General features: G+C 42.9%; 1 protein-coding gene across 1 annotated transcript in view; it reads left to right on the plus strand.

The window, feature by feature from the left end:
- The window catches only part of SCN4A (sodium voltage-gated channel alpha subunit 4), a 1,232,571-nt gene that overhangs the window by 880,361 nt on the left and 328,995 nt on the right, over nt 1-23,215 (plus strand). The window lies entirely within an intron of this gene.

The raw sequence follows: 23,215 nt of genomic DNA on the forward strand, positions 1-23,215 counted from the left end.
CTTAATGCGCAGAGTACCCAAGGTCTACCAGTTTTAGATTTGCCCCCAGCCAGCTGCCCATATACAGTTGTTTTGTCCGTTGTCCCAGCTTCTATGAATCAAAAAGAGGAATCCACGACACAACAATCAACAAGGATGGCACATTGGGTTTAACATCAGCGAGCACCGACACATTTTGATGCAAGGAGGGTGTCTTGGATTGGTAGAACCAGGAAAGTCTTTTCAGGTGACTGCGTGATTGTAACGCTCAGACACACCAATCTTGTGAGCAAGATTCTCTTACAAAACAGCGGGTTCAATCCAGTTGAGATGGAATCAGGGATTAAACCGCTCCCGGTGGGTTTCTTTTATATACCATTGGCCATTTCCTGCCAACGATATTGTCATGTGGGTCAACAGGAGGGTGTAACTTTTGGGCTAAGTCAGTGCCGACAAATAACGTCTTCACTTCACTAAGAGACCTAAACAACATTTATTGACCACAACTGACGGAGGAAGTAGACAGAACCGGTGAGACCCCCAGACCAAAATAGATATTAGGGGGAGGGGAGACGAGATAAACCCAGGGATAGCTGTAGCTCAAACCACTCGTGACCACAAGGATTTAATTTGCCACATGGGAGGTTGTATAAGTAAGAGAATCACCAGGACTTGTAGCTCCCGGGTAATGGCCAGCACATAAAGGCTCATTGGAAGGGAAATAAAAATAGTTTCCTGGAACATAGCAGGCCTATCCACTTAATTTAAGAATGAGCAATGGCTTTTATATAGAAGGGAATTTCAAATAAAATATTTGCAGGAAACATGGGAACCAGCAAACAATAATTATTTCCTAGAGGGATACAAAACCTTCTTTTGCCCGGCACATAAAGCAGCTTCAGAGAGAGCGAGGGGAGGGCTGATTATATTCATAGACCTTACACTACAGGGAGAATGGTCAGATCTGGCTGGGGACTCAGAAGTTGTGCAGGGACTCACATTTTTTAATAAAGGTTATAGGTTACTTCTTACAAACTTTTATAATGTGACGTCACATGGACAGGGTTACGCCAGCCTGTATGAACTGAATACCAGACTGATCCAGACACATGAGCGAGGGTAGATGGCGTTGCAGTTGGTTTTAGTGGGCGATTTCAATTGCAACTTGTGATTATTTAAAAGGGGGCGGTTGGGCACAAGCTTTGTTTGAGAATCAGAAGGTTGGTGAGAATGTAGCGTGCCACGGAGGTATCACCTAGTCGAACATATGGTGTGACAGCAAATGTTTAGAAAAAAGCGTTCCCTTTATCTTGGGAGCCACCCTCTGGGTGCTGCTGTGTTGGATCGACACTGCGATCTATCTCAAGTTGTAAAACATGTTAAACCAATAATTGTCGAAATCTTCAGGAAATAAAGTTCATCAGTTTCAAGTTTTGATGTGATTTGATTTATCAATTCCCAATGTTGAAATTCACATTGTGAAATTTATCAAGTTCATGAATCCATACATATTTATAAAGCTTTTCCCAATGCATTTCGTACCCATGACAGGTACTTCGTCAGGGGAATCTGTTGGAATAATATATTTAAATGAGGGTCCATCATTCTATCAAACAATTTACAGATATCGCATTCTATTAGCATGCAGTACGTTTGAAAATATAAACAATAGGTGCATGAATAACTCAAAATGGCACATCAATTAAACTGAAGTCTAAGAAGAATAAACATTAAATAACCCACAGCATAATGTTCTTGAGTGCATAGTCAAGCCAATTGACCATGGCCTGTATTCCAAACGTGAGTCATAGGGAAGGTAAATTAATAACGGAAACTAAACCATACGGTTACATGAAATTTACATCGGGTTCGTGATCTCTCTAAACTACCTCTTAATGCAAGCATGACCTGTTGTTAAAACCCACAATAATTGCGATGTTGTAAGCTTACCGCTACTTTATATGTACGCCCGTAGTAACCACGAGATGCAGGGGTGAATGTACGCGGGACCAACCCGTCGATCTAAATGAAGTGTTGTGTAAGCGTTGTGCTTTAAAAAGCGGTGATGGACTTAGACGCTAGTGAAAAATGGGTTCGGCAATATTGGAACAGGATGATCTTCATGAATGAACTACCCCACTGCGTGGTACAGTGTCGAGTGGCATGTAACTTGCACAAAGGTTAAAAATAGTGAAAACTTAAACCATATAATGTAAACAAAAACTGATCCAATGATGAATTACATTAAATGCAATTACTGTTGAGCTTAAATAAAGCTGTGAAGAGATAATGCCCTTCAATGAAATAAGTGTTCGTGTGTAGCATTGTTCATAGGTAACAAGAGAGTTTCAAGTGGTCATTGAGCCCAAAAGGCTTTAAAGAGTCCAATTTGTAAATCCATTGATTTTCTTTCTGAAAGAGTCTTCTGTTCACGTCCTGGTTCCCAATGTTGGTGATTGTTTCAAGTACCATGAATTTTAATTGTGATATGTTGTGTCTTTTCTCATTAAAGTGAACAGCAATGGCCGATTTTTCATTTCTAGTTCTTATATTGCTTTTGTGTTCTGTTAAACGTGTTTTGATCTTCCTGGTGGTTTTGCCCACGTATACAAGTCCACATGGGCACTTAAGGAGATATATGAGATTCATGGAATCACAGGTTGCGGTTACTTTGAGAGGTAAGGGATTGCCTTGTCGTGGATGATTGATTGTAGTTCCCTTGATGATTGCATGACAAATATTACAGTTATGACATGGTATTGTACCTTTGAACGATTCATGTATGGTATCTTGTGTTCTTTTTTTGAACATGTCTTGAATATTTTTGCTACGGGTGTAGGCAAATCTGGGTTGATTCTGAAAGATCCCCTTAAAGTCTGGTTCATTGGATAGAATTTACCAATGTCAGAATAGACTGTTTGTAGGCATGACTTTTGGTTGAAAATGTTGAAACTACTACTGAACGACCCTCAGACAACTTCGGAGAACTCTTCAATAAGTCTGAACGTGATTTGGCATTGCATTTGGTAGTTGCACTCTCCAATATTTTCGTGGGATAGCCTCTCTCTTGGAAACGTTGAATCATACTTTTTATTTGTGTCTTGGATTCTTCAGGTTCTGAAACTGTTCTCTTTACTCTATATAGTTGGGATAATGGTAAATTGATTTTAAGCGAATTCTGGTGAAAGCTACCATAGTGTAAGAGATTGTTACGGTCTGTAGATATTTTGTATAGTGTCGTCTTGATTTTGTTCTCTTCAATTTGTACTAGAACGTCTGTTTTCATGATGCTAATAAACCTGGGCGAAGCAATAACATTCTGCCGATGCAATGGCAAGATCACTTCCAATGGCTTTAAAATCATCCCCCAATTCCTGACCAGGTCCAGGAGCAGAACCCAAAGCAGAACATACCCCCTCCTATATTTTCTTTGGGCTAGGTTAAAACAGGAATTGAGGGCTTAACTAGGAATAAGGCCCCAGACCCAGATGGGGTCCCACCGGACCTGTGTGGATTTATGGGCGCCCCTCCTAACTAGGGTCATAAATGCAGCAGTGGACACAGTAATGCCAGCATCATGGTCCACGGCTACGATCGTCCCCATTTTTAAGAAATGTAACAAGGACAGCCATCAATGTTATCGTCCAATTTCTTAAATTGACGTGTCGGTGAAGGTTTTAGGGTGGGTGGTTTTAAGTTGGCTGACAGATTGGGCAGAGGAGCACCAAGTCGTAACTGATGTCCAATTTGGTTTTAGACCAGGGAAATGTACCACCGATCAATGTCTTAATTTATAACTTATAACAGCCAAATACACAGTGGTCAAACCAGGGGCGATGTATTTGGCATTTATGGACCTGACTACGGCCTTTGACAGAGTGAACCGTGGGAAACTATGGGCAATTATGAGTGGACTCGGGTGGGTCCGGAGATCACCACAGCTGCGGTTAGATACAATCAGGATGGAAAGATGAGAGAATCCTTTAAATGTTCTATTGTGGTCAGACAGGGTTGCATATTAGCACCCTTTCTGTTCAACCTATATATAAACATCCTTGACCATGCATTTAGCACTTTACCTGCAGATACCCCCAGGATAGGTACTCGCAGGATTTCCATTCTGCTTTTTGCAGATGAAGCGGTACTTCTCGCTCGTACCCCTTTTTATTTTTTTTAATTTATTTTTTAATTGTGAATCCATGAGGCATAATAAGAAAGCAATATACATGATTTGAATGAGACAAGATACAACATAAACAAACCACCTAAATTAACAATAGAAAGGTAATGTAGAAGTCGGTGGTCGAATTACATAGCTTAGTATCTGATTGAATTAATTCTTGTAAATTATGAATTAATTAATATTATTAATATGAATAATGTACACATTAAGCCGGCTACCGCAAACAAAAAGATGAGGAGAGAATATAACAAATAAGAGCATTACCATAGCCATAGTTCTAAGAATCAATGAGTTTGCTACAATCTGCTAGCAAGCCAAGCAGCCACTTGTGCCCAGGTCTTCATCCCCACTTCTCTTAATTTTTTACCCTTGAGTTCATACAGAGCCGCCTCTACATTATGTATTCCCAATAGTCTGGACAACCACATTTGGAAGGTTGGGGCCTCAGTGTCTTTCCAAGCTGCTGAAATTAAAATTCTAAGTATAGCTGTGGAGATAAAAATTAAAGCTTCAGTCTCAATATTTAATTTCAATTTGCTTTGGCATCCTATAATCATGAGTGTCGGAGACAGGGTTATCTGGACATCCAGCAGCCTCGCCCAGAATGGTTCAATCTCTGTTTTAATTGATTCCAGTTTCTCGCACTGATAAACCATATGGATAATATCAGCTGGACCTTTGGAGCATCTGGGGTAGTTGCTGTTCACCCTCTTACCCCAATCATAAAGCTTAGAGGGGGTATAATACAGATTAAATAATGTTCTGAAGTGCTGAGCTCCTAAATTGGAGGAGCGTAGGAATCGTTTATCCATTGCCAGGGCTCTGTCCAGGTCAATGTCCGGATCCTCCAATTTTGAAGCCCAGGCTGCCTCAGTTTTGCCCATGTCGTCCTGAGATTCCTCCAAAAACACCCTATACACTCCGTTGATTCTAGGTTCACCCCCCTTCAGATAATCCAGTATCTTACATCTCTCCCTTTAGATGATATCGGGCATTATTGAGCTGATTGTACTGACCACCTGAGCATATTTATAATCTTGACTACCCTGGAGGGAGTGCCTTTGTCTTAATTCTTCCAGAGTTCTACACTCATCCCTAACCATAACTTGCCCCAGTGTCAGGATACCTTGTCGCTCCCAGTGTCTCCAAGACCCATCATTACTTAGGTTAGGATAGAGGCCCGAGTTTCAGAGTGGGGTGTGGTGATTGTATTTAGAGATTGCCAGTGTTTTCTGAGCTGCTACCCAGACCCCCCCATATCCCTTCGAGTGTCTTGAGTCTTGACTTATTGTAATATCTTCTTTCTGTTCTCCTTAATAATACCCCAGTAGCCTCGCTACCAAGCAGCAATTCAAAGATAGATGGGATCACATCTTGTCCACTCAGGGAGTTTGTGTTGCTTCCCACTGGATCGAATAATATAACCATCTGCGTAAGAAGACAAGACCAATGGTAGTATCTGAGGTTTGGCAGTACCAAGCCCCCCCTTTCCTGAGGCAAAGACATATATTTCATGGATCTTCTAACCTTTCCATATTGCCACAAGATATTCATAAAGATTGATTCTATTTCTTTGATAATTTTCCCCTCTATTTTAAAGGGGATCAACCGGAGTTTATATAGCACCTTGGAGAACATAGTCATTTTGATGACATTGGCACGACCTTATTGAAAGTTGTAATGTATCCATTCTTTTTAGATTCTCCCTCATGGATTTCATAAGAGGAATGAAGTTGTCTCTAATTATCAACTCCGGTTGTGCGTTGATCATTATCCCCAAATAAACCACGGAATCAACGAATCTGGAGTCTGATTTATTTATATTCTTGGAGCAGAGCACCTGCGTCTTACCCACATTTAAGCGATAACCTGATTGTCCACCAAATTTGCTTGTAGTGCCCACCACTTCACGCATAGCCGCGTCGAGATCGGTAGTAATGACAGCCAAATCATCAGCATATGCCAAGATTTTTGTTTGAAATCCCTTCGTGACTACCGGTTTGATTGCTGTGCTATTAATTTTTGGGCGTATTAGAGGATCAATATAGAGTGCGAATAAAATGGGTGAGCATGGGCATCCCTGCCTTGTCCCCCTCGTAATGAAGATCTTATCCGAACTCTCACCCATCATTTGAATTTTCGCGACTGGGGTAACATACATAGCCTGAATAGCCTTCATAAACCTCGGTCCAAACCCCCTTTCAGCGAGCACGCTCCACAGAAATTCCCATCTGACGCGATCAAAAGCTTTCTCCGCGTCTAGAAGGATCATTGCGACCCCTCCCTCCCCAGCAGCATGGATATCAAACAACGCGATAGCTCGTCTAATATGATCGGTGGTTCCCCTACCAGGAATGAAACCATGCTGCCAGGGAGAGACCAGGGTCCCAATGATCCGTCCCAAGCGGGTTGCCAAGATCTTAGTGTATAATTTATTGTCCGCGTTTATTAGGGATATGGGTCTATATGAACCCGGATTTTCCGTGGGCTTGCCCTTTTTATGAAACACCACTATATTGGTGTTCATCCATGACTCAGGGATTAAACCTGTATTTATAATCGCTCGGACCCCCAAGGACCTGCAGCTCCTAATAGACGGTTTTGTGTTATTTATGGAGAACCTGGAATTGTCACCCAATTTTGCAAAATCCTATGTTATGGAAGCAGAGAAGAAGCAAGGTAAATCCTATAACTACAAAATTGGTTCTCATTGTTTAGGAAAGGTACAGTCCTTTTCATATCTGGGGATTTTATTTGATGGACAATTACATTTTAAATATTTATTAGAAGAGAAGTGCCGAGCTATGACCAAGTGTACTGGATCAATAATTAATTTTGCACACAGGTTAGGACGTTGGACCCCAGAGCAGATTTTAAAAGTGCTTTGCGGAAGTGAGGTATGGGGATTTATTGAGGCTAACAAACTGCAAATCGAAGAGAACATGTATCTCATGCGCCTGTTAAAAGTGCCCCAGAGCACGCCAGCTTACATTATTCACGATGAACTGGGTGTCAGTCAGACACATTGATGGCAGTTAAATCCCAAGTCTGTTGGGTAAAGATCTGGGCAAATGAGGAGGCGGCATTAAGTAGGCTGGTTATACAAGATGGTCTTTCCCTTGATCATGGTCTCAAAATCCCTTGGCTAATATATGTGGAGGAGTCCTTTGAGAAAACGGGATGTGCAGATTAATTCACAAATCCTTCTAAAATGAGTATGCGGGATAAGGCCTTGGTCAAGGATCGGTATTCCTCGCCACTCCGTGAGGATAGAGAGTTTTCCAAGCCGTCAGTGAGAGAACATCTAGCAGTTAAGTTTACTGAGGGCCTTGAACCATACTTGTCATGTCTAAGCAGTACCCACAATAGATTTCTAATGACTCGGTTTAGGTTAAACTTTTTACATCATGTTCTAGCGGATCCGGCAGGGTTCACATCATCAATAGAGATGAAGGAACCCTGTGACTGTGACCACAGGTATCCACAGGACACCCTTTCTTTCATTTTATTATGCCCATTGTATTCATATCCCAGAAGTCTTTTCTTGAAGAATCTCCTAAAAAAGCCAGATTTAGACAAGCGTGTGTGGGTCTGTTATTTTTACAATTGACCCAGATGTTTTTACACTTTTTTGTATTACTAACTTTTTAAGGGCTGCATTTAGATTAAGGACCACAAGGGGTGGCGTAAGCCCATAGACTTCCCGCTCGCCACTCTTTCATACTGTTTTAACAAAATTCTTTGTAATTTTTAATCATGGCGTGCTATAAGTCTAAATTAAGTCTGAAGATGAATTAGATGGATGAGCGATATGTAATATGTGATGTGTAAACTCCTTATTTATCTATTGAAGTTGCACTATGCATAATTCATAGGGTTGAACTTTTTATAATGCTTGTACCTGTAACCTTTTTCTTTTATACAGTGTAATTTGTATGGCCTTTTTATATGCCGAATAAAGATTGTATTATTATTATTATTATTATTATTATTATTATTATTATTATTATTATTATTATTATTATTATTATTCACAGCCCTAATATATTGCATGAAGGGGTACTATGTGGCACCTCGGGCATACAACGAGCATCAGAATCCATATTGGTCAGTAACATTGGATTTTTGGGGGTTCCAAGATGGCAACCTTCAGAACAGCCACACTGGGGCTGGGGTATAAACTACCCTTTGGGTTGTTCCTACTCCTCTTCTTTGGGCATACTTAGTGTCCTATTCCGTTTCAACAACTATACTCTGGGCAGCTCCTCAATTGTCAGGGTTCTACTGGTTTTCCTCAATGGACGAATTCTACTGTTGCTCCTGCACAGTAGCCTGTAAGTGCTTAAGCTGCAGAGTAAGGACTTTGCCTTTATTATCCTCCTCCTGGAGCTTATGTTTCTGTTTTCTCTGTCATAAGTGGGCTGCTGTGGCTGTAAGCTGTGGTAGCCTATTACCTGCCACCCCACACTGTGTTCCTCAACGTACCCTCTAATTGAGGGAAGTAGGGGGGCATATTAACATAAATTGCTGTAAACAGTTTTTTTTTATTTCAAATCTTTTTTATTTAAGAATGCAAATAATACAAAGAATACAAAACAATACAAGAAGTAACAAAAAGAAAGGAGACAGAGAATAATGCATGGCTGCATACATAAGCTACTGTTATGAAAATAATATAGCCAGGATACATAACACGGGAGAAATAAACGAAGCAAATCATTAACGAATAATTCCCAGTTGATAAGCATTGATCATAATATCCATACATAAGATATTGGTCCTGTAGAACAAATGTAATGGAAGAAAGGGGGGAAAAGGAGAGAAAGGAAGAGAAGCAGGGGGAAAGACAAAGATAAGGATTGTGCTGAGGGAAGGAGGCAGAAGGGAAAGAAAGCCAGGCAGCAGCAACGTGACATGTGCCAGTAAACTTAGGTCAAGACAGCAAGCTCACAGCTCCAAAATAAATGCCCATTAAGATGTCAAAGACGAGGTATGAATCAAGATGTATATCCACTAAGCCAGCCTAAGGCGGGTCGTAGCAAAGTTCCCGTGAGTCAAGTAAGCTCCAGAGTTTGGTATGAGGTTTTTGCCAAGGTGATGAGGGAGGACGTCATTATCTGCACCCCTCAGGGAAGCCAGCCATTCCTGCCAAAGTTTGAAGGAAACATTGGAAGCACTCTTCCATTTACTCAGGACGACCTTACATGCAAGTGTGAGCATGAGGTCCAGTAGATGTCTGTCGTGATCACTTGCTATTCTCGGGTCAATTGCCCCAAGTAAGACATATGCGAAGTCTCTGGGCGGCCGATAGTGGAAGATTTGTTGAATATAGTTATAAATCTTGTCCTAGAACGTTTGTAGTAACTGGCAGTGAAAGAGCATATGGGCCAGATCACCAACGTGGGATTTGCAGCTCCAGCAGAGGGGGTTATCAAGGAGTTTGAGCTTAAAATGTTTTCTGGTGTCCAGTACGATCTGTTTATCATCATAAATGTGGTCTGGGATAACATTGGAGAGGTTTTATTAGAGAAAGGAGTGAGGTGGATCTTATCCCAATCGAATACCAAATTAGTTAGTTTTGTTTTCCCAATCCCGCTCGCACTTCCTGTGCGCTTTCTGAGGCATAGGAGAGTGGATTTTGTAAACTTTCGACACCATATGTCCCAGTGACATGAGCTGAAGTAATTAACTGCAAAGTGTAGGTTCGTGTGGTGGGATGGCTCTGGCAGAGACAAGGGCTTTGAGGGGTAGGAACCTATAAAAATCAAGTGGTTGGAGATCAAACCGTGATTGTAAGGTGGCAAAAGCTAGTTTTGACCCTTCATAGCTATCTTTCAGTGAGTTCAGTCCCTTCTTAGACCAGTTTTCCCAAAAGAGGTATTTGCCTTCATCCTTTGAGGACGGGTTAAACCAAAACGAGGTTAAGTTGGATTTGGAGAATTTTATTTTAACTTTACAGTGTCTCTCTAGGGTAAGAATAGCCCTTTTACTGTTAAGAAATATAAACTTGGAGTGAGGAAAGACTGTGACATCCATTGACTTTATGGCGGAGAGCGGTAAGTTGTTGATGATAGACTTTTCAACTTGGACCCATACAGGAGTGTAATCCTGAGGAGCATGGAACCAATTCGCTCCTTGCTTACATAGATAGGCCATCTGGTAACATCTAAAGTTTTGTAAACCTATTCCCCCTTTGTCTTTTGGTAGTTGGAGTTTTCCCAAGGAGATTCTTGGTTTCTTTCCCTTCCACAAAAAAGCATTAAAAAGTTTATATATCTTGGTGAGGAAATCGTCAGAGAGTAACATGGGCAACATGCTTATTAAATAATTGACAAGGGGCGTGATCATCATTTTCAGAGTTTCCACTCTGCTCCACCAGGACAAAAAATTTGGGGACCATCCATCCAGCAGTGAGGATATCTTTTTATTGAGGGAAAGCTCATTCATTTTTAGAGTACTGATTAGATCTTTCTCAAATTCAATGCCTAGGTATTTAAAGCTCTTCGGTTGCCAGCATAAACCAGAACCACCCAAAATGCTCTTATCACCTATATTATTAAGCAGCTTTCCCTCCGTCCTATCCTTATTAAGTTTATATCCTGACACTTCTGCAAAGTCTGCAATAGAGGACATCAGAGACGGGATTGCCAATTCTGCGTTCTCGGAAACCACCAAAACATCGTCAGCGTAAGCCGAAATTTTGACTTTGAACCTTCAAAACTGATTCCTTTAATTAGGTTGTTGTTCCATCGAGAATAAACAAAGGGCTCGGTTGCTAGAAGAAAAAGTGAAGGAGAAAGGGGACATCCTTGTCTTGTGTCTTGTGTTAGATCGAATGAATTCGACAGGCATCCACCCGCTCTTACTCTCGCTGAAGGGTTCGAGTACAAGGCCATCACCATACGGATGAAATTGGGTCCCAGATTAAATTTATGTAGAGTGGCTTCCAAGTAAGACCAGTCAACCTTGTCAAAGGCCTTCTCTGCATCTAAGGTCACAGCCACCGTGGGGGAGGTAGTCAACTTTGCTCTTTCTAAAATGTGTGCAAGGGTTCATGTGTTAATCCTGGGAAATGTATACTTTGTTGGTCTTCCATAAGATGTGATTATGCTTGCGCATGAACGCTAAAATTTGCTCCACGTGCTGGTACCTGAGAGGTTTGCAGATAATCAGTCTAGGACCCCTTTGTTGAGGCGTAATACGGGCAGGAACCCTGTGAGCTCTATCAAACTCCAGAGGAGTGCTGAAGGAGAGGTTGGTGGCTTGCGGAAACCAGGACTCCAGGAAATGTATGCACAATCCATCTTTATCTGCTGCCCCCTCCGGGATACCAAAAAAACGCAAGTTCCCCCTTCGGTTCCTGTCCTCCAATTCAGAAAGGCGCCGTGACATGGAGGATGTAGATAGTGAGAGTTCTTTAAGGGATTTGTTCACCTTCACCTCCGATTCTTCAAGTTAGCTGATCCTGCATTCAGTTTCTGAGAGCCTTGCATTAGTATCTTTAATGTATTGCCTCACCGCCGCAATTTCTTCTCTGGTGGACTTCATGATCTCGTGAACTTCAGCAAGTTTGAGTAGTATCATGTCCAGCATCGTGTCCATGTCACACCCGCCTTTGGTTGGTGAAAGTGGGTTCGGCGGTTCGCCCTTCAACCTTTTAAGATTTTTAGCTTCCTTCTCTCCCATGGTTAGGAATTGAGGTCTGCAATAGCTCTAGGTACACTTCATGAGCATCAAGTAAATAAGGCAGCTTTGGAGTGAAGCAGACTGAAGGCAAACGTGGGTGAGATGCGTGAGCAGTTAATTAGGTAAACGAAAGAGACATTGATCCCATGGCATAGCTTCCATTAGTGAGGCACAATGGGTTAAATGCTCAGTGAAAGCAGCAGCCGCGAGCATGCATGTGTGGCAATTCGGTCACTTTACTGCTTATTGTTGCTCAACTGATGTGCAAGATGATTTAGCTGTCACAGGCATTAGGGACGATCGCTTCGCGGGAGAGGAACGATGCAGAAACGGGCGGCCGCCATTTTACGAGCTACCATGCGGTACCTGTAGTTAGATGCTAGACTGCCCAGACGCTTTAGGACCGCAATCAGCTGCACATTATGTATGTCCGATTGTGCGGGTCGGTGTTAGGGGCCTCAGAAGTCCGGGGAAGGTTGAAGTAATAGCCTGGTGAGTCAACGGTGCCGGCAGAACCCCGTGCCAGATCAGCCTTTAGTAGCACATCCCGTTGGCTAGGTTGTCATCGTCAGTCTCCTGATGCTTTCGCCACTTCACCGCACCATCAGGAGTAGCCGGTAATCGCAGTAAGGCACTGAGAATATGTTTGAACTCGGCGACACGGGAGGAGAGAAAGGCTCAGGCCGCCATCTTCTCTGGCGTCCAAACTACGCCCCGCTGCTAAGCAGTTTTGAAGGTGCTTAGCGGGATTCTAATGCTATGTTTGCGACGTATTTACAAGATGTCGTTACATGACCTTAGGATTAGCTAGCGGCTGGGAATATTGTTGCTAACACTAGGGTCAATGCGATACAAAAATACACGTTAGCATTAGAATAGAGATGCCAATTAGTGGCAAACAAAAATGACGTTAGTCAGCCCAACATCACTTTTCAGCCTCTAGTGTCAAAAAGAGCTTACAAAAAAAAAATATCGGAATAGAGCAGTCAAGACCAAGTTAAGCACAGGTCAACAACCCTCCCAAGCCCCCCAGCAGTCAGGATGACCAGCTGAGTCTCAGCAGAAGAAGAAATGCAGAATCAGGGTCTCATTTATGAAAAGTGGTGCATCACTGGGGGAAAACAGTGATGCCGCAGTTGCATCATCCTTGTTACACCATGGCGTTCAATGGCTGGAAAATGGCACAGTCCCCGGGACCTGGAGGCCTCACTGGGCCAGTGTCTGAGACCCAGAGTGGGAGGTGCCGGTGCTGTGGAGAGGTGTGTTGGAGGCGGGCCATGTTGGGCAGAACCTGTGCGCCGTGGCGGTATACATTGAGGCGTCGGCGATTTCCCTCATCTGGTGAGTTCGGGCCCAGGCTCTTGACCAATCAGCTTGAGCCGGCGTTACTCCCAAGGGCACTGGGGAACACGGAATCTTGTCGCCACTGTTAGATCGAAGGAGGCGACTAGGTGGTGCGGCCTTTCCTCGCCCCATGTTTGTTTGCTGTTGGGTGTACGGGGGAGTTCCGTCACTGTTGCACGATTGAAGATTCCTGGCTAGCATACACCTACTGGAGGAGAGGGGCCAGATGGCCACACTGCACTGTATCTCATACATAGTACCTGGCCATCTGGCGCAATGATGGCCACCTGCTCATGGGGCGGAGTCGACACCTGGCCACACCTCCGTGTCAGTAGACTGAGTGGCTGATGGTTGCTGGGCGCCGGGGCAGGTGACAGCAGACACCCTGTACTCCAAACTAGACTCTGTACTTCCAACTGTTGAGAAAATAGGTACCTCCCTCAAACAAATGCACACTTCCCTTGAAGACCGCATCCACAAAATCGCAGTCAATTCACCCTGGAGTGCGCAGATCATCCAATCTGACTGACAAAGTACACGAAGTTGAGCAAGAACTGTCCGAAGTCCACCCTATTACCTGGACCGCAATGTTGGAGGTAGAGCAGTTAATGGCACGTGTGAAGTCACTAGAAAGAAGAGGTGAGGATGCGCAGGACCACTCCCGGCGGAGCAACATGCGGGTGGTGGTTCTGCCCAAGGGAGCTGAAGCAGCTGACACAGTGGCATATACTGAGGCATGGTTGTGTGCCCTACTGTCAGCAGGTGCACTCTCCCCATTCTATGTGATGGAGCTGGCCCATCGGGTGCCGGCGAGCCATTGGCCACTGGGGACAGGTCCTAGACTTTTTCTTTTCCGCCTCCAACAGGGATCATGACGCTGTACTGAGGTAGGTACGCAAGCTGGGGGAGGTGAAAGTGGATAACGCCACAGTACTTTACTTCCCTGACAACGCCACTGGGTGCAGAGGCAGAGGGGGTCGTTTCTAGTGGTTAAGCGACACCTCCGAGAGTTGGTCATCAAATGCTCCCTCCTCTTCCTGGCAAGGCTGCGAGTGGTCTTGGATAATAGCACGCTATTCTTTGACTACGTTGAACAGGTCTGGCCCTGACTGGAATCTACTGGTCGCTAGGTGCTGTAGACAGGGAGTGAAGAGTCTGCGCAGCAAGCTGTCATTCGCAGAGCCAGTCATAGTGGGAGGCATAGGAGGAGCAGGCATCCCCTGCCACAACTACAAGCCACCTCCAATCTGGAGCAGGTTATACAAGAGAGGTGGGAGGCACTGCTTGTGGCAGAGACAATGCGCGATTGCATTTACAAAGCAGGATCCCGACACTTCCCCTGAACACTCCCCCATCTCCACTGGGATGTCGCCATCCAGTGCAGAGTCCAGGCGGCCCCCGGATGTGACTCCTCATACGGCAGATGACCTAATTTAAGTTTGACCGGCCATGCATCTCTCCTTCTTCCACTGTCCCAGATGGCTCCAGAGAGTCTCTGGCATTCTGTGGTTTCTGGCCTCCAGCTTCCTGTTACTCATTTTCTGGTCTATCAAGGTCAGTACTTAGAGGGGATCAGGAGCCAAAGGGAATGGAGCACTTCAGGTGAGTGACGTATGACAAGGGCGGTGGTGGTTGGCTCCCTGGTGCTCCTAGCTTCAATGGCAGGAGGTCCATGGCATCTTTGACCTTGCCAATGATAAATTGTGGGAGTTTTTCTATTATCCAAGGGCCTAATTTATGGCCCCTTAGAGGCACTTTTGCACTACTGGAATGTCGCTTTTTTTTACGATCCGGAGCCTAATGTGCCACAGCATATTGACAAGGCCACATAAAGCCACTTTATGCTGCTTTTCATGGCATTGAAAATGTGTGCCACTTTCACGCATAAAACTCTGGGAAAGGGGCATTCAATGGGTGTTGCTGTGGGCGTTCCCACCCAAAACCCATGGAATCTGAACATTATCAGATTTACGAGAAACCGCAAATGTTTCAGAATCTCAAGGGTGGCATTTGGGAGGCACAACGCAGATAAATGTTTTCAATTCTCCTCTTTTTTTCATTTTTCTATGTTTGCAGCATTCTGCAGAACACATATTAAGAGGAAATCACCTGGATTGATTGATTTTATGCAGGAGGGTGTTCCTTCCTTCACAACATCAGTGAGCTCTGCAACTCAGGCACCCTTGCACCATGAGGCAAGTGTGTATGCATTGGCGCATAGCAGCCATTGTGCGTCAGTGTAGGGGGTAAAGACAGGAATGTGACCTATCTAATTGATAGGGCACATTCCTGTCCTTTTGTTTTGTCGCAGGGCAGAGTAGTGCAGCAAGATTCCTTGCAGTGCTGTCCTGCACCAAAACCTCTTAAATGAGGCCCCAAGTGTGTTTGCACCATTTTTAAGACCAGCTAATTTCTGGCTTAATAAAACTGCCTCTAATGGGACTTAACAGCTGTTTCTCTTTTTTAGCGAGGTACAAGGAAATCCTTGTAAATACAACGTGTAAACATGGCAATAAAAAAAGGGCTGGTAACATTAAAAAAATTGACGGTACGGGTCGTAAAATCCTTGTAAATATGCCCCTAAGTTTCTAACATAGACCAACACCACTAAGGGCAGAGTGTCCTCTGACTCTTGATTCACCCCCTCATGCTATAAAATGTCCACCATTCTAGAAGCAAAATCCGCCAGGTAGTTATCTTTTCTCTGCATGCAGGACTCTACTTTTCTCTAATTTACTTGTGACTTTCCCACCTCATCCATTGCGCTTATAAACTATTTTTGGAACGCCCTCAGGGTGGCAAAGTTGGGCTATCGAATGTGTTTGCCAGTTAGCATCCTGCAGCAGCCAGAATGGTGTACGGTTGTCATATTCTTGAATTTTGATTTTGCAGCTGTCTTTTCTGCTGCAATAAGAAAAGTGTCTAACACCCTGTTGACATCTACCCAGTTGTGATCATGTCTATTGCAAATAGCCTGATGAACCCAGAGGAATCATTCCTAAATAATTCAGGGAGGAACTGTTGTCAGTGAAGAAGTTCCGAAATAGTCCACAGCACATGGACTACTGTGCGTCTTTCTAAGGTTTCTGGTGGATATGCCCTGAAAGGTGCAACCTTTACTGTCTTTGACCTGCCCGTTACTACCCCACTCCCTTCCTTCTTCTTTGTCCATGGTCTCGAGGTATACTGGTTGGAGTCCTAGTCAGAAGTATCTACATTTCTATTGCACTCATGAAGAGAATCTCCATTCCTGAGGTGGTCCACCGCCCTGTCTCGTCGCCAACGGAGCAGAGGATTACCCTCCTTCCACAGGTGACAGAGGATGTGGGGCCTAAGGCTGTCCACCTCTTGGTTGAGGTGGCCAAGGTGGAGCAGCCGGCCTTGCCCTAGGATATGAATCCAGTATGCCCTTGTTATACAGGAGTGAACTAATGTTTTTTTAGCAGCCAGGGGATTGTAGGACAACCCAATAATGCGGGCTTGAACTCCCACACTCCTCCTTAGTCTCTTATTTCAGTTCCTGCAGTTGTTCTTCTTATTTGAATCTTGCTGATTAGTAATTACAGATTTATCATATCTTCTTGAAGCTTCATTGTACCATAAATAGCAATAGGCCATTTGCCCTAGGTGGGGCACCTCCAAAAAAACCACACAAAGTTTGCCAAGAACAAAATTACCACCATCGGGAAGTTTCAATTCTTATTTGTCAATGGTATATTCATTCTACGCATGACAGAATGATACCAACTTTTTTCTGTGACAAATGTTTATAAGTATATGCCATTTTGGTATGCCTTTTGGGGCAAGAAGGCCCCTCCCCCATAAATTACACCCCTAATTATTTTTCTGCTTCAATGGTCAGACTTCATTTTGAAGCAAACAGATCATACTCATACAGATAGTAGGTGCCCTAGGTGTCAGGTCACAATGGGACCACCGTCCTTGCCATTGAAAAAAAGAGAAGGAAAATCAGCTGGAGATAGTGAAATGAAAGTCAACAGCAGGTTATAACGGGGAACTGTCATAGCCACTGCAGTTGGGCAGTTACCAACCACCGCACTCAGACAGGAAAGACATTCATATGGGGACACACCATTGGTTCCCCAACCACCTCAGGTCCGCGCTATTTTAAGGGGTAAAGACTATGGGGAGCAACCCCACAAGTGCAGCACAGCCTTTACAAGTGAACATGTCAGTGAAGAACCCTGCTTCAACATCAAACGTGTGACATTAAACCGTGAGTATCCTAATGATAATGGGGCATAACATCTTCTCCATAGAACTCTTTCTTCAAGAGTCCTTTTCTAGACAACGTGCAGACGCAGGAGAAGGGTAACATTCTGTGGCCTGCCTACAATGTTTCTTCCTCTCTTACTCTGCCCTGAGACCTTCCAACTTACCTCTCAGGCAAAACTCTTCATGGTGCTTTGATGGTCTCTTTAATTTCCTGAGACAATTTCAATTATTTGACCAAATGCAAAGAGTGTAAGCAGACTATACACACACAATGCAGCTCAGAGGCAGTCTTCTTCCTCCCTCAGGAGGGACACTTTAACAAAGTGTACGATTTTGTGAAAACAAATTCTTTCATTGATCAACATAAGGAAAATATGATCTAAGATGTCTATGTAAGGATATTAAAAGCAATTCTTTACTTAAACTTTCAAAAAAGATGAATGAGTTCTCACGATTTCCTAGATCCTCTCAGCACTTGCCAGACACAAAAACTAAGGCTGTGAGGCAAACTGCTAAAACAGTGTATGCTTGGAGATAGAGCCAGCTCGCTCCTTGAAGGAGTTGTGCATGTGTTTCAACCTTGTACAATTTTGACCTAACAGGAATCTTTTCCTTCATGTTTCCCTCTCATATAGTAATTTTCAAAATCTCAGCACTGTTGGCTCCTGATGCTGCTTTATTCTCTCATGTCATGTCTATATATGATCATTTCTCTCCTCGTTTAAGCAGTGAGGGTGTGCTAAAAGATGGAGGTCGATAAGGGGGCTCCGTAGGCCCATCTTGAGGGAACATGTCTGCTCCCCTTTGGGCTGGATCTTCTGAGCAGGAGCCGGGCTGGGCCTCAGCCTTCAGTTTCACTGTAGGTCTAATTTCTCTGCATTTTGGGATTACAGGGCTTGGTACTCGCAGACCTGATATTCTGGGTTCTGAAAGACCAAGCCCCGTGTAGTTGCCCGGAGAGACAGACACCTCATCTGTGATACCACTTCAAGCAACTTGTAATAAGGCCCACTGAAACACCTAGACATATTAAGGTGGCAGTAAACTCATAGTATCAGACTGATGCACCCTTCTACATTAAAATATGTTTTCAATTTAAGGTTTCTGTAGGCTCATAGGTGCTGTTTTTAAAATGTTGCTTTTTATTTGTCAAGTAGATTGTTTATTCATTCATATCTGGTTGAGCATAATGCAAAACATGGTCTCCCATCCCAGTGTGGCTATTTGTCTTGCCATGCACTTGACTGGCTTCTTTCTCTTCTGGCAGTCCGCTCTTAGGCCGTCCTGATTCCTCCTTTTCAATCAGAATTCACAGGCATTCATTTCTGTGTTCCCCAAGATTTGGTAGTGAGCCCACCATTTTTTACTCTTTATGTTTGTCCACTTGCTTCCCTGGTCTGCTCTGCTCCTACTTCTCATGCAGGGATGAAGCCCACCTTATTCTCAAACTGTTTAGGGATCTCACACCTATTCAATCAAGGTTCAAACAATGCATATCCTCTATAGCCGACTGGATGACTTGTAACTCCTTATGATCGAACTCTTTCAAATTGGAAATTCTGCCTAAATATCTGGTAAACTAATTGCTGACCAAATGAACTTGGTCCTGAACCTGTTCCCACTCATTCCGCAAAAAAAGAAAAATGTTAATATCTTTGATACCAGTCCTTTCAAGAACATATCTTCATAACTACTGTTTTTTCTACTGAAAGTACTGACAAAGGTTCTTCCATTCATATCGACAGACCATAGGAAAAACATTGTTAAAGCCACTGTTGTGGCCAACCGGATTATTGTAACTTGTTGTACCCTGGCCTTCCCAAAAAAAATCTGATTATTTGGCGGTGGGTAATTCAAATTCTCTCCATCTGAATCGACTTTACTGGCTTCCTTGCAAGTAAACATATTTATTTAAAGCTTTGTGTACACCAATTGAGCACCATAGGGCTCTATGAACCTGCAAGACATATTTAAGAGACATCAATTTCCTTATAGACTTCCTTTTGCATCTTCAGACTTATTATCCATCCCTTGTACGAGGAAATCCAGGTTAGGTACACGTTCCTTTGGCCATCCCGCAGCCCTGGCTGGAATGTGCTTACAATCTTCTTACATACCACCACATCTCATATGAAGTTCAGGAAGCAATTGGAAACCCACATATTAACTCTATACATTTTGACTCCAACATTTACATTGCACTAGTAGTCTAACTTAATTAATTAGGAACTGATGGAGAGCGGTACGCCCAAAGTGGCATTTGCAGGAAATGATATGTCCTTTAAATACACTTTCTTTTGGACTTGTGTGGACTAGCTACTCTACATTATGTTACCGCGTTGTAGAGCTACTAGCTCCTATCTCTTGAGAGGAAACCAGGAATATAGTTTCACTAGAATGCAAAATACGTTATATTTACATTAGCTTCACCTGTATCCATTTATAGGTGCCATGGTGATCTTTCATTGACCACTGCAGAGACTTAAATTGAATAGCAAGGAGCACTGATCTTTAAGAAGGCCCTCCATGGCCTGCGAATATGAACATTTCCAGGTGAAGAAACCTCATGGTCAATGAAGAAAGATCTTTTTCAACCAATTGCTCTTGCCTGATGTAAAGAAGAACCTTTAAAACAGGACATGCCTATTCCTTGACCCAGTCACAACAAGCAGCATAACAATATCTGCAGTGACATTGAAGCTGTTGGACTGATACATCTTCTGCAAGCATTTGGATTCAAATCAGGGCCGGACTTGCTACTGGGAGTTTTGGCATTCTGCCGAGCTGGGAGCTGATGTCACTGCGGTGGGGGCTAATTTTGTTGATGGGGACTTTCGTGTGCTTTGAAATAAACAAAACAAAACGAATTTCGTTCAGCACACGCAGGTCCCCATCAACGAAATCAGCCCCCAGCTCGGCAGCATGCCAAAACGTCCGTTGCCATTGCTCTGTCTTTTATATGTCAACTCTCAATAACTATCCGAAGCTATCTCAGTCCAAGTAGCGTATCACAATAAAATACATTTTGCATGATACCAAGAAACCCTGCCTTGTTTTTTGGCTTTCCAGTTTTAGATTTAAACCTATAATAACTGATAAAACCCTAATAAAGGGGAAATAGCCCTCAACAGGATAAACATATATACACTGATAAACAATTGCCCATCCACAAAATAAAATGCCATTAAATGGAGGTAAATTGAGAGTGAGTGTGCCATTTTTTATGTATATTTCTTTCTGGAAAGGCTAATACAATGTGACTTTGTTAGACAAGGCAGCGACAAGAAAGGTTGGTCTAAGATCAATATGCTTGCATTTTCTTGTTTAGGGATATCACTTAAATGTTTTGTATTCCTTTTTTTTCTTCCAGTTTGGTATGTCTGAATTAAAGGTGCAGCATTTATATCATGTTTTCGGGTCTAAGCTAATTATTTTATATACTGTAGTAGATCTGGGAGTATTAAAACCATATTTGATCTTTGGACAATATTTAATTCTGTCCCTGAATGGTGAAATAAATGGCTTCTTAAAATCTTGCCAGAATGTAGTATCATATTTTCCCATAGATAAAGAACATATTTGCCCCCTTTGCTCAAAAGTCAGTATGTTTAGCAAGTCAAATGCCGAACACCCAGGTTTTAAACATTCCATACAAGGCGTAGGGACAGGTACCTGTGTAAAGTGTGTTGTCTCCATGAGCAAAGAAAAGTGATGAAAGCACTGCACAAGATTTTCCACATATTAAAGCAGCATAACAACAACATTTCACAGCTGGAAAGTGTCCCATTGTCATCTGTGATACCTTCAACTGAAAGTGTCATTTTTAGAACTGTACTGCTGCTATATTTGAGCCCATACTTCCAATATTGACAGCTAAGTTTCAAGCCCCAGAATACAAAGTGAACTAGGTTAAACTGTTAGGACCCGAAAGTGTGATACTAGACATGATGCTTGGCAGCTATGAATAGCCACACAACAACAGTAGCTTCACTTTCATGTAGTCATGCAGAGAGTGCAGAAAAGCACTGACAAGCATGCTGAAGTGTCAGAGTTCAAGTTTACTTAAATGCAGAGCTACAAATTAATCTGGTATAATAAGAATTGTTAAAGTTACTCATGGTAATATGCTGCTTGCAGGGTTGACCACCCCTACACTTTTAATAGTATTAGTAGGTGAATTACCCCAACTGAAGTCAAGGAATTTGTACATTAAAAACACTTGAATATACCAATCAATTAATCCATCAATAGTACTGAAGACAAAATACAGTGCCTAGGGGGTGTGTGAGAGAGGTAATCAATCAATGAAGGGTTTGTATAGCGCAGCCACTCATCCATTAGGAACTGAAGGTGCTGGGGGAGGGGGAGCTGCTGATCCAACAGGGTGAAGAGGTTCATTCGAAGAGCCAGGTATTGAGGTACTTCTTGAATTTGGCCAATGACGCAGATTGCCTGAGGTGGAGGGACGGGGTGTTCCAGGTCTTGACGGGGAGGTAGAAGAAAAAACTTCCTCCTTGTGGACCCTAGGGACGGAGGCCAGGGCAAGTTGGGCAAAGCAGAGTTGTCTGGTGGCTACGTGGAATGAGAGGCAATGGTTCAGATATGCGGGTCCTGCATCGTAGAGAGGGCTTTGTAGGGAAGCCTCACAGATTTGGCTGGTAAAAGCGAACATATATACCTAACCAACAGCAAAGGTGTAATGCGACATTGTTATAGAACATCTGAAAACCAAGATCATAGAGGTTTTGAATGGACCTAATCGGATGGAATTAGTTATCACAGGGGATTTTAATATGAACATGCTGGGCTCCCCATCAGTGGATGAGATTCTGGCTTCCCAAAAAATAACTGGGCAATACCAACTCAAAGTACATTACCATCCTTCTGACCAGATAAAAAGGACTTAGAACTTGTTAACAAACTAAAACATCTTAATTTTAGAGTAGTTAAAGGCCTCTTTCTGTCTGATAGCCCATTAGCGGCTTCCTTCCACAACTGTACAAGCAGCTCCTTAATTGACTTCACAATACTATCAACCTCTTTGTTCTCCCTTGACGACAGCTTTGAAGTGCCAGCAAAATGGGAAACCGATCATCTGCCACAGGAACTGAGCCTAGTTATTAATCCTGCCTACCACATGCCAGTCGTTGAAACACACGCTTCAGGTACACAGAATAAAATGGTCCACTGACTCAGCCCACAAATCTCCTGGAGCTTTCAAAATTAACATTTCAGAAATGCGCTAGTCAGTCAGTCAATCACTTTTATTCGATTTTTGAAAATCATAAAAAGACACAGGATACAGTTCATGAAATACACAGGATATAAAAAGACAATATAAAAAATATCTACATATTATATCTACATGTTAAATCATACATCAGATCGTCAAAGAGTATTCTAGGATAACATGTACACAAACAGTATATTAAAAAATACATTCCATTTTTTAAAAAGAAGTATTAAAACATTTTAAAACATCAGAATATCTATTAAAAACGCATTAAGATATTTCGTTTATAATTAATCCATTGTTACCTTTGCTACGCGTTTTGTTAATACGGACTCCTGCTACTAAAAAATTTGCAACATGGAAAGTGATTTGTGCATTGTGCAAAAGTTGCAAAAATAGGAGCGCTGGCCTAACCTGTAAGAAGCCAGCCTCTCTAAGGATGGGAACAAGATATTTCCTTCTGATTTTAGCGTAGTGATCACAAAACATAATGAAATGTAGTGTATCCTGAGTTGATAAGTGATCACAGTCGCATGGCTTATTGTTATCAGGTG

The sequence above is a fragment of the Lissotriton vulgaris genome, chromosome 5, assembly GCF_964263255.1.
Source record: "Lissotriton vulgaris chromosome 5, aLisVul1.2, whole genome shotgun sequence".
Classification (NCBI taxonomy): Eukaryota; Metazoa; Chordata; class Amphibia; order Caudata; family Salamandridae; genus Lissotriton; species Lissotriton vulgaris.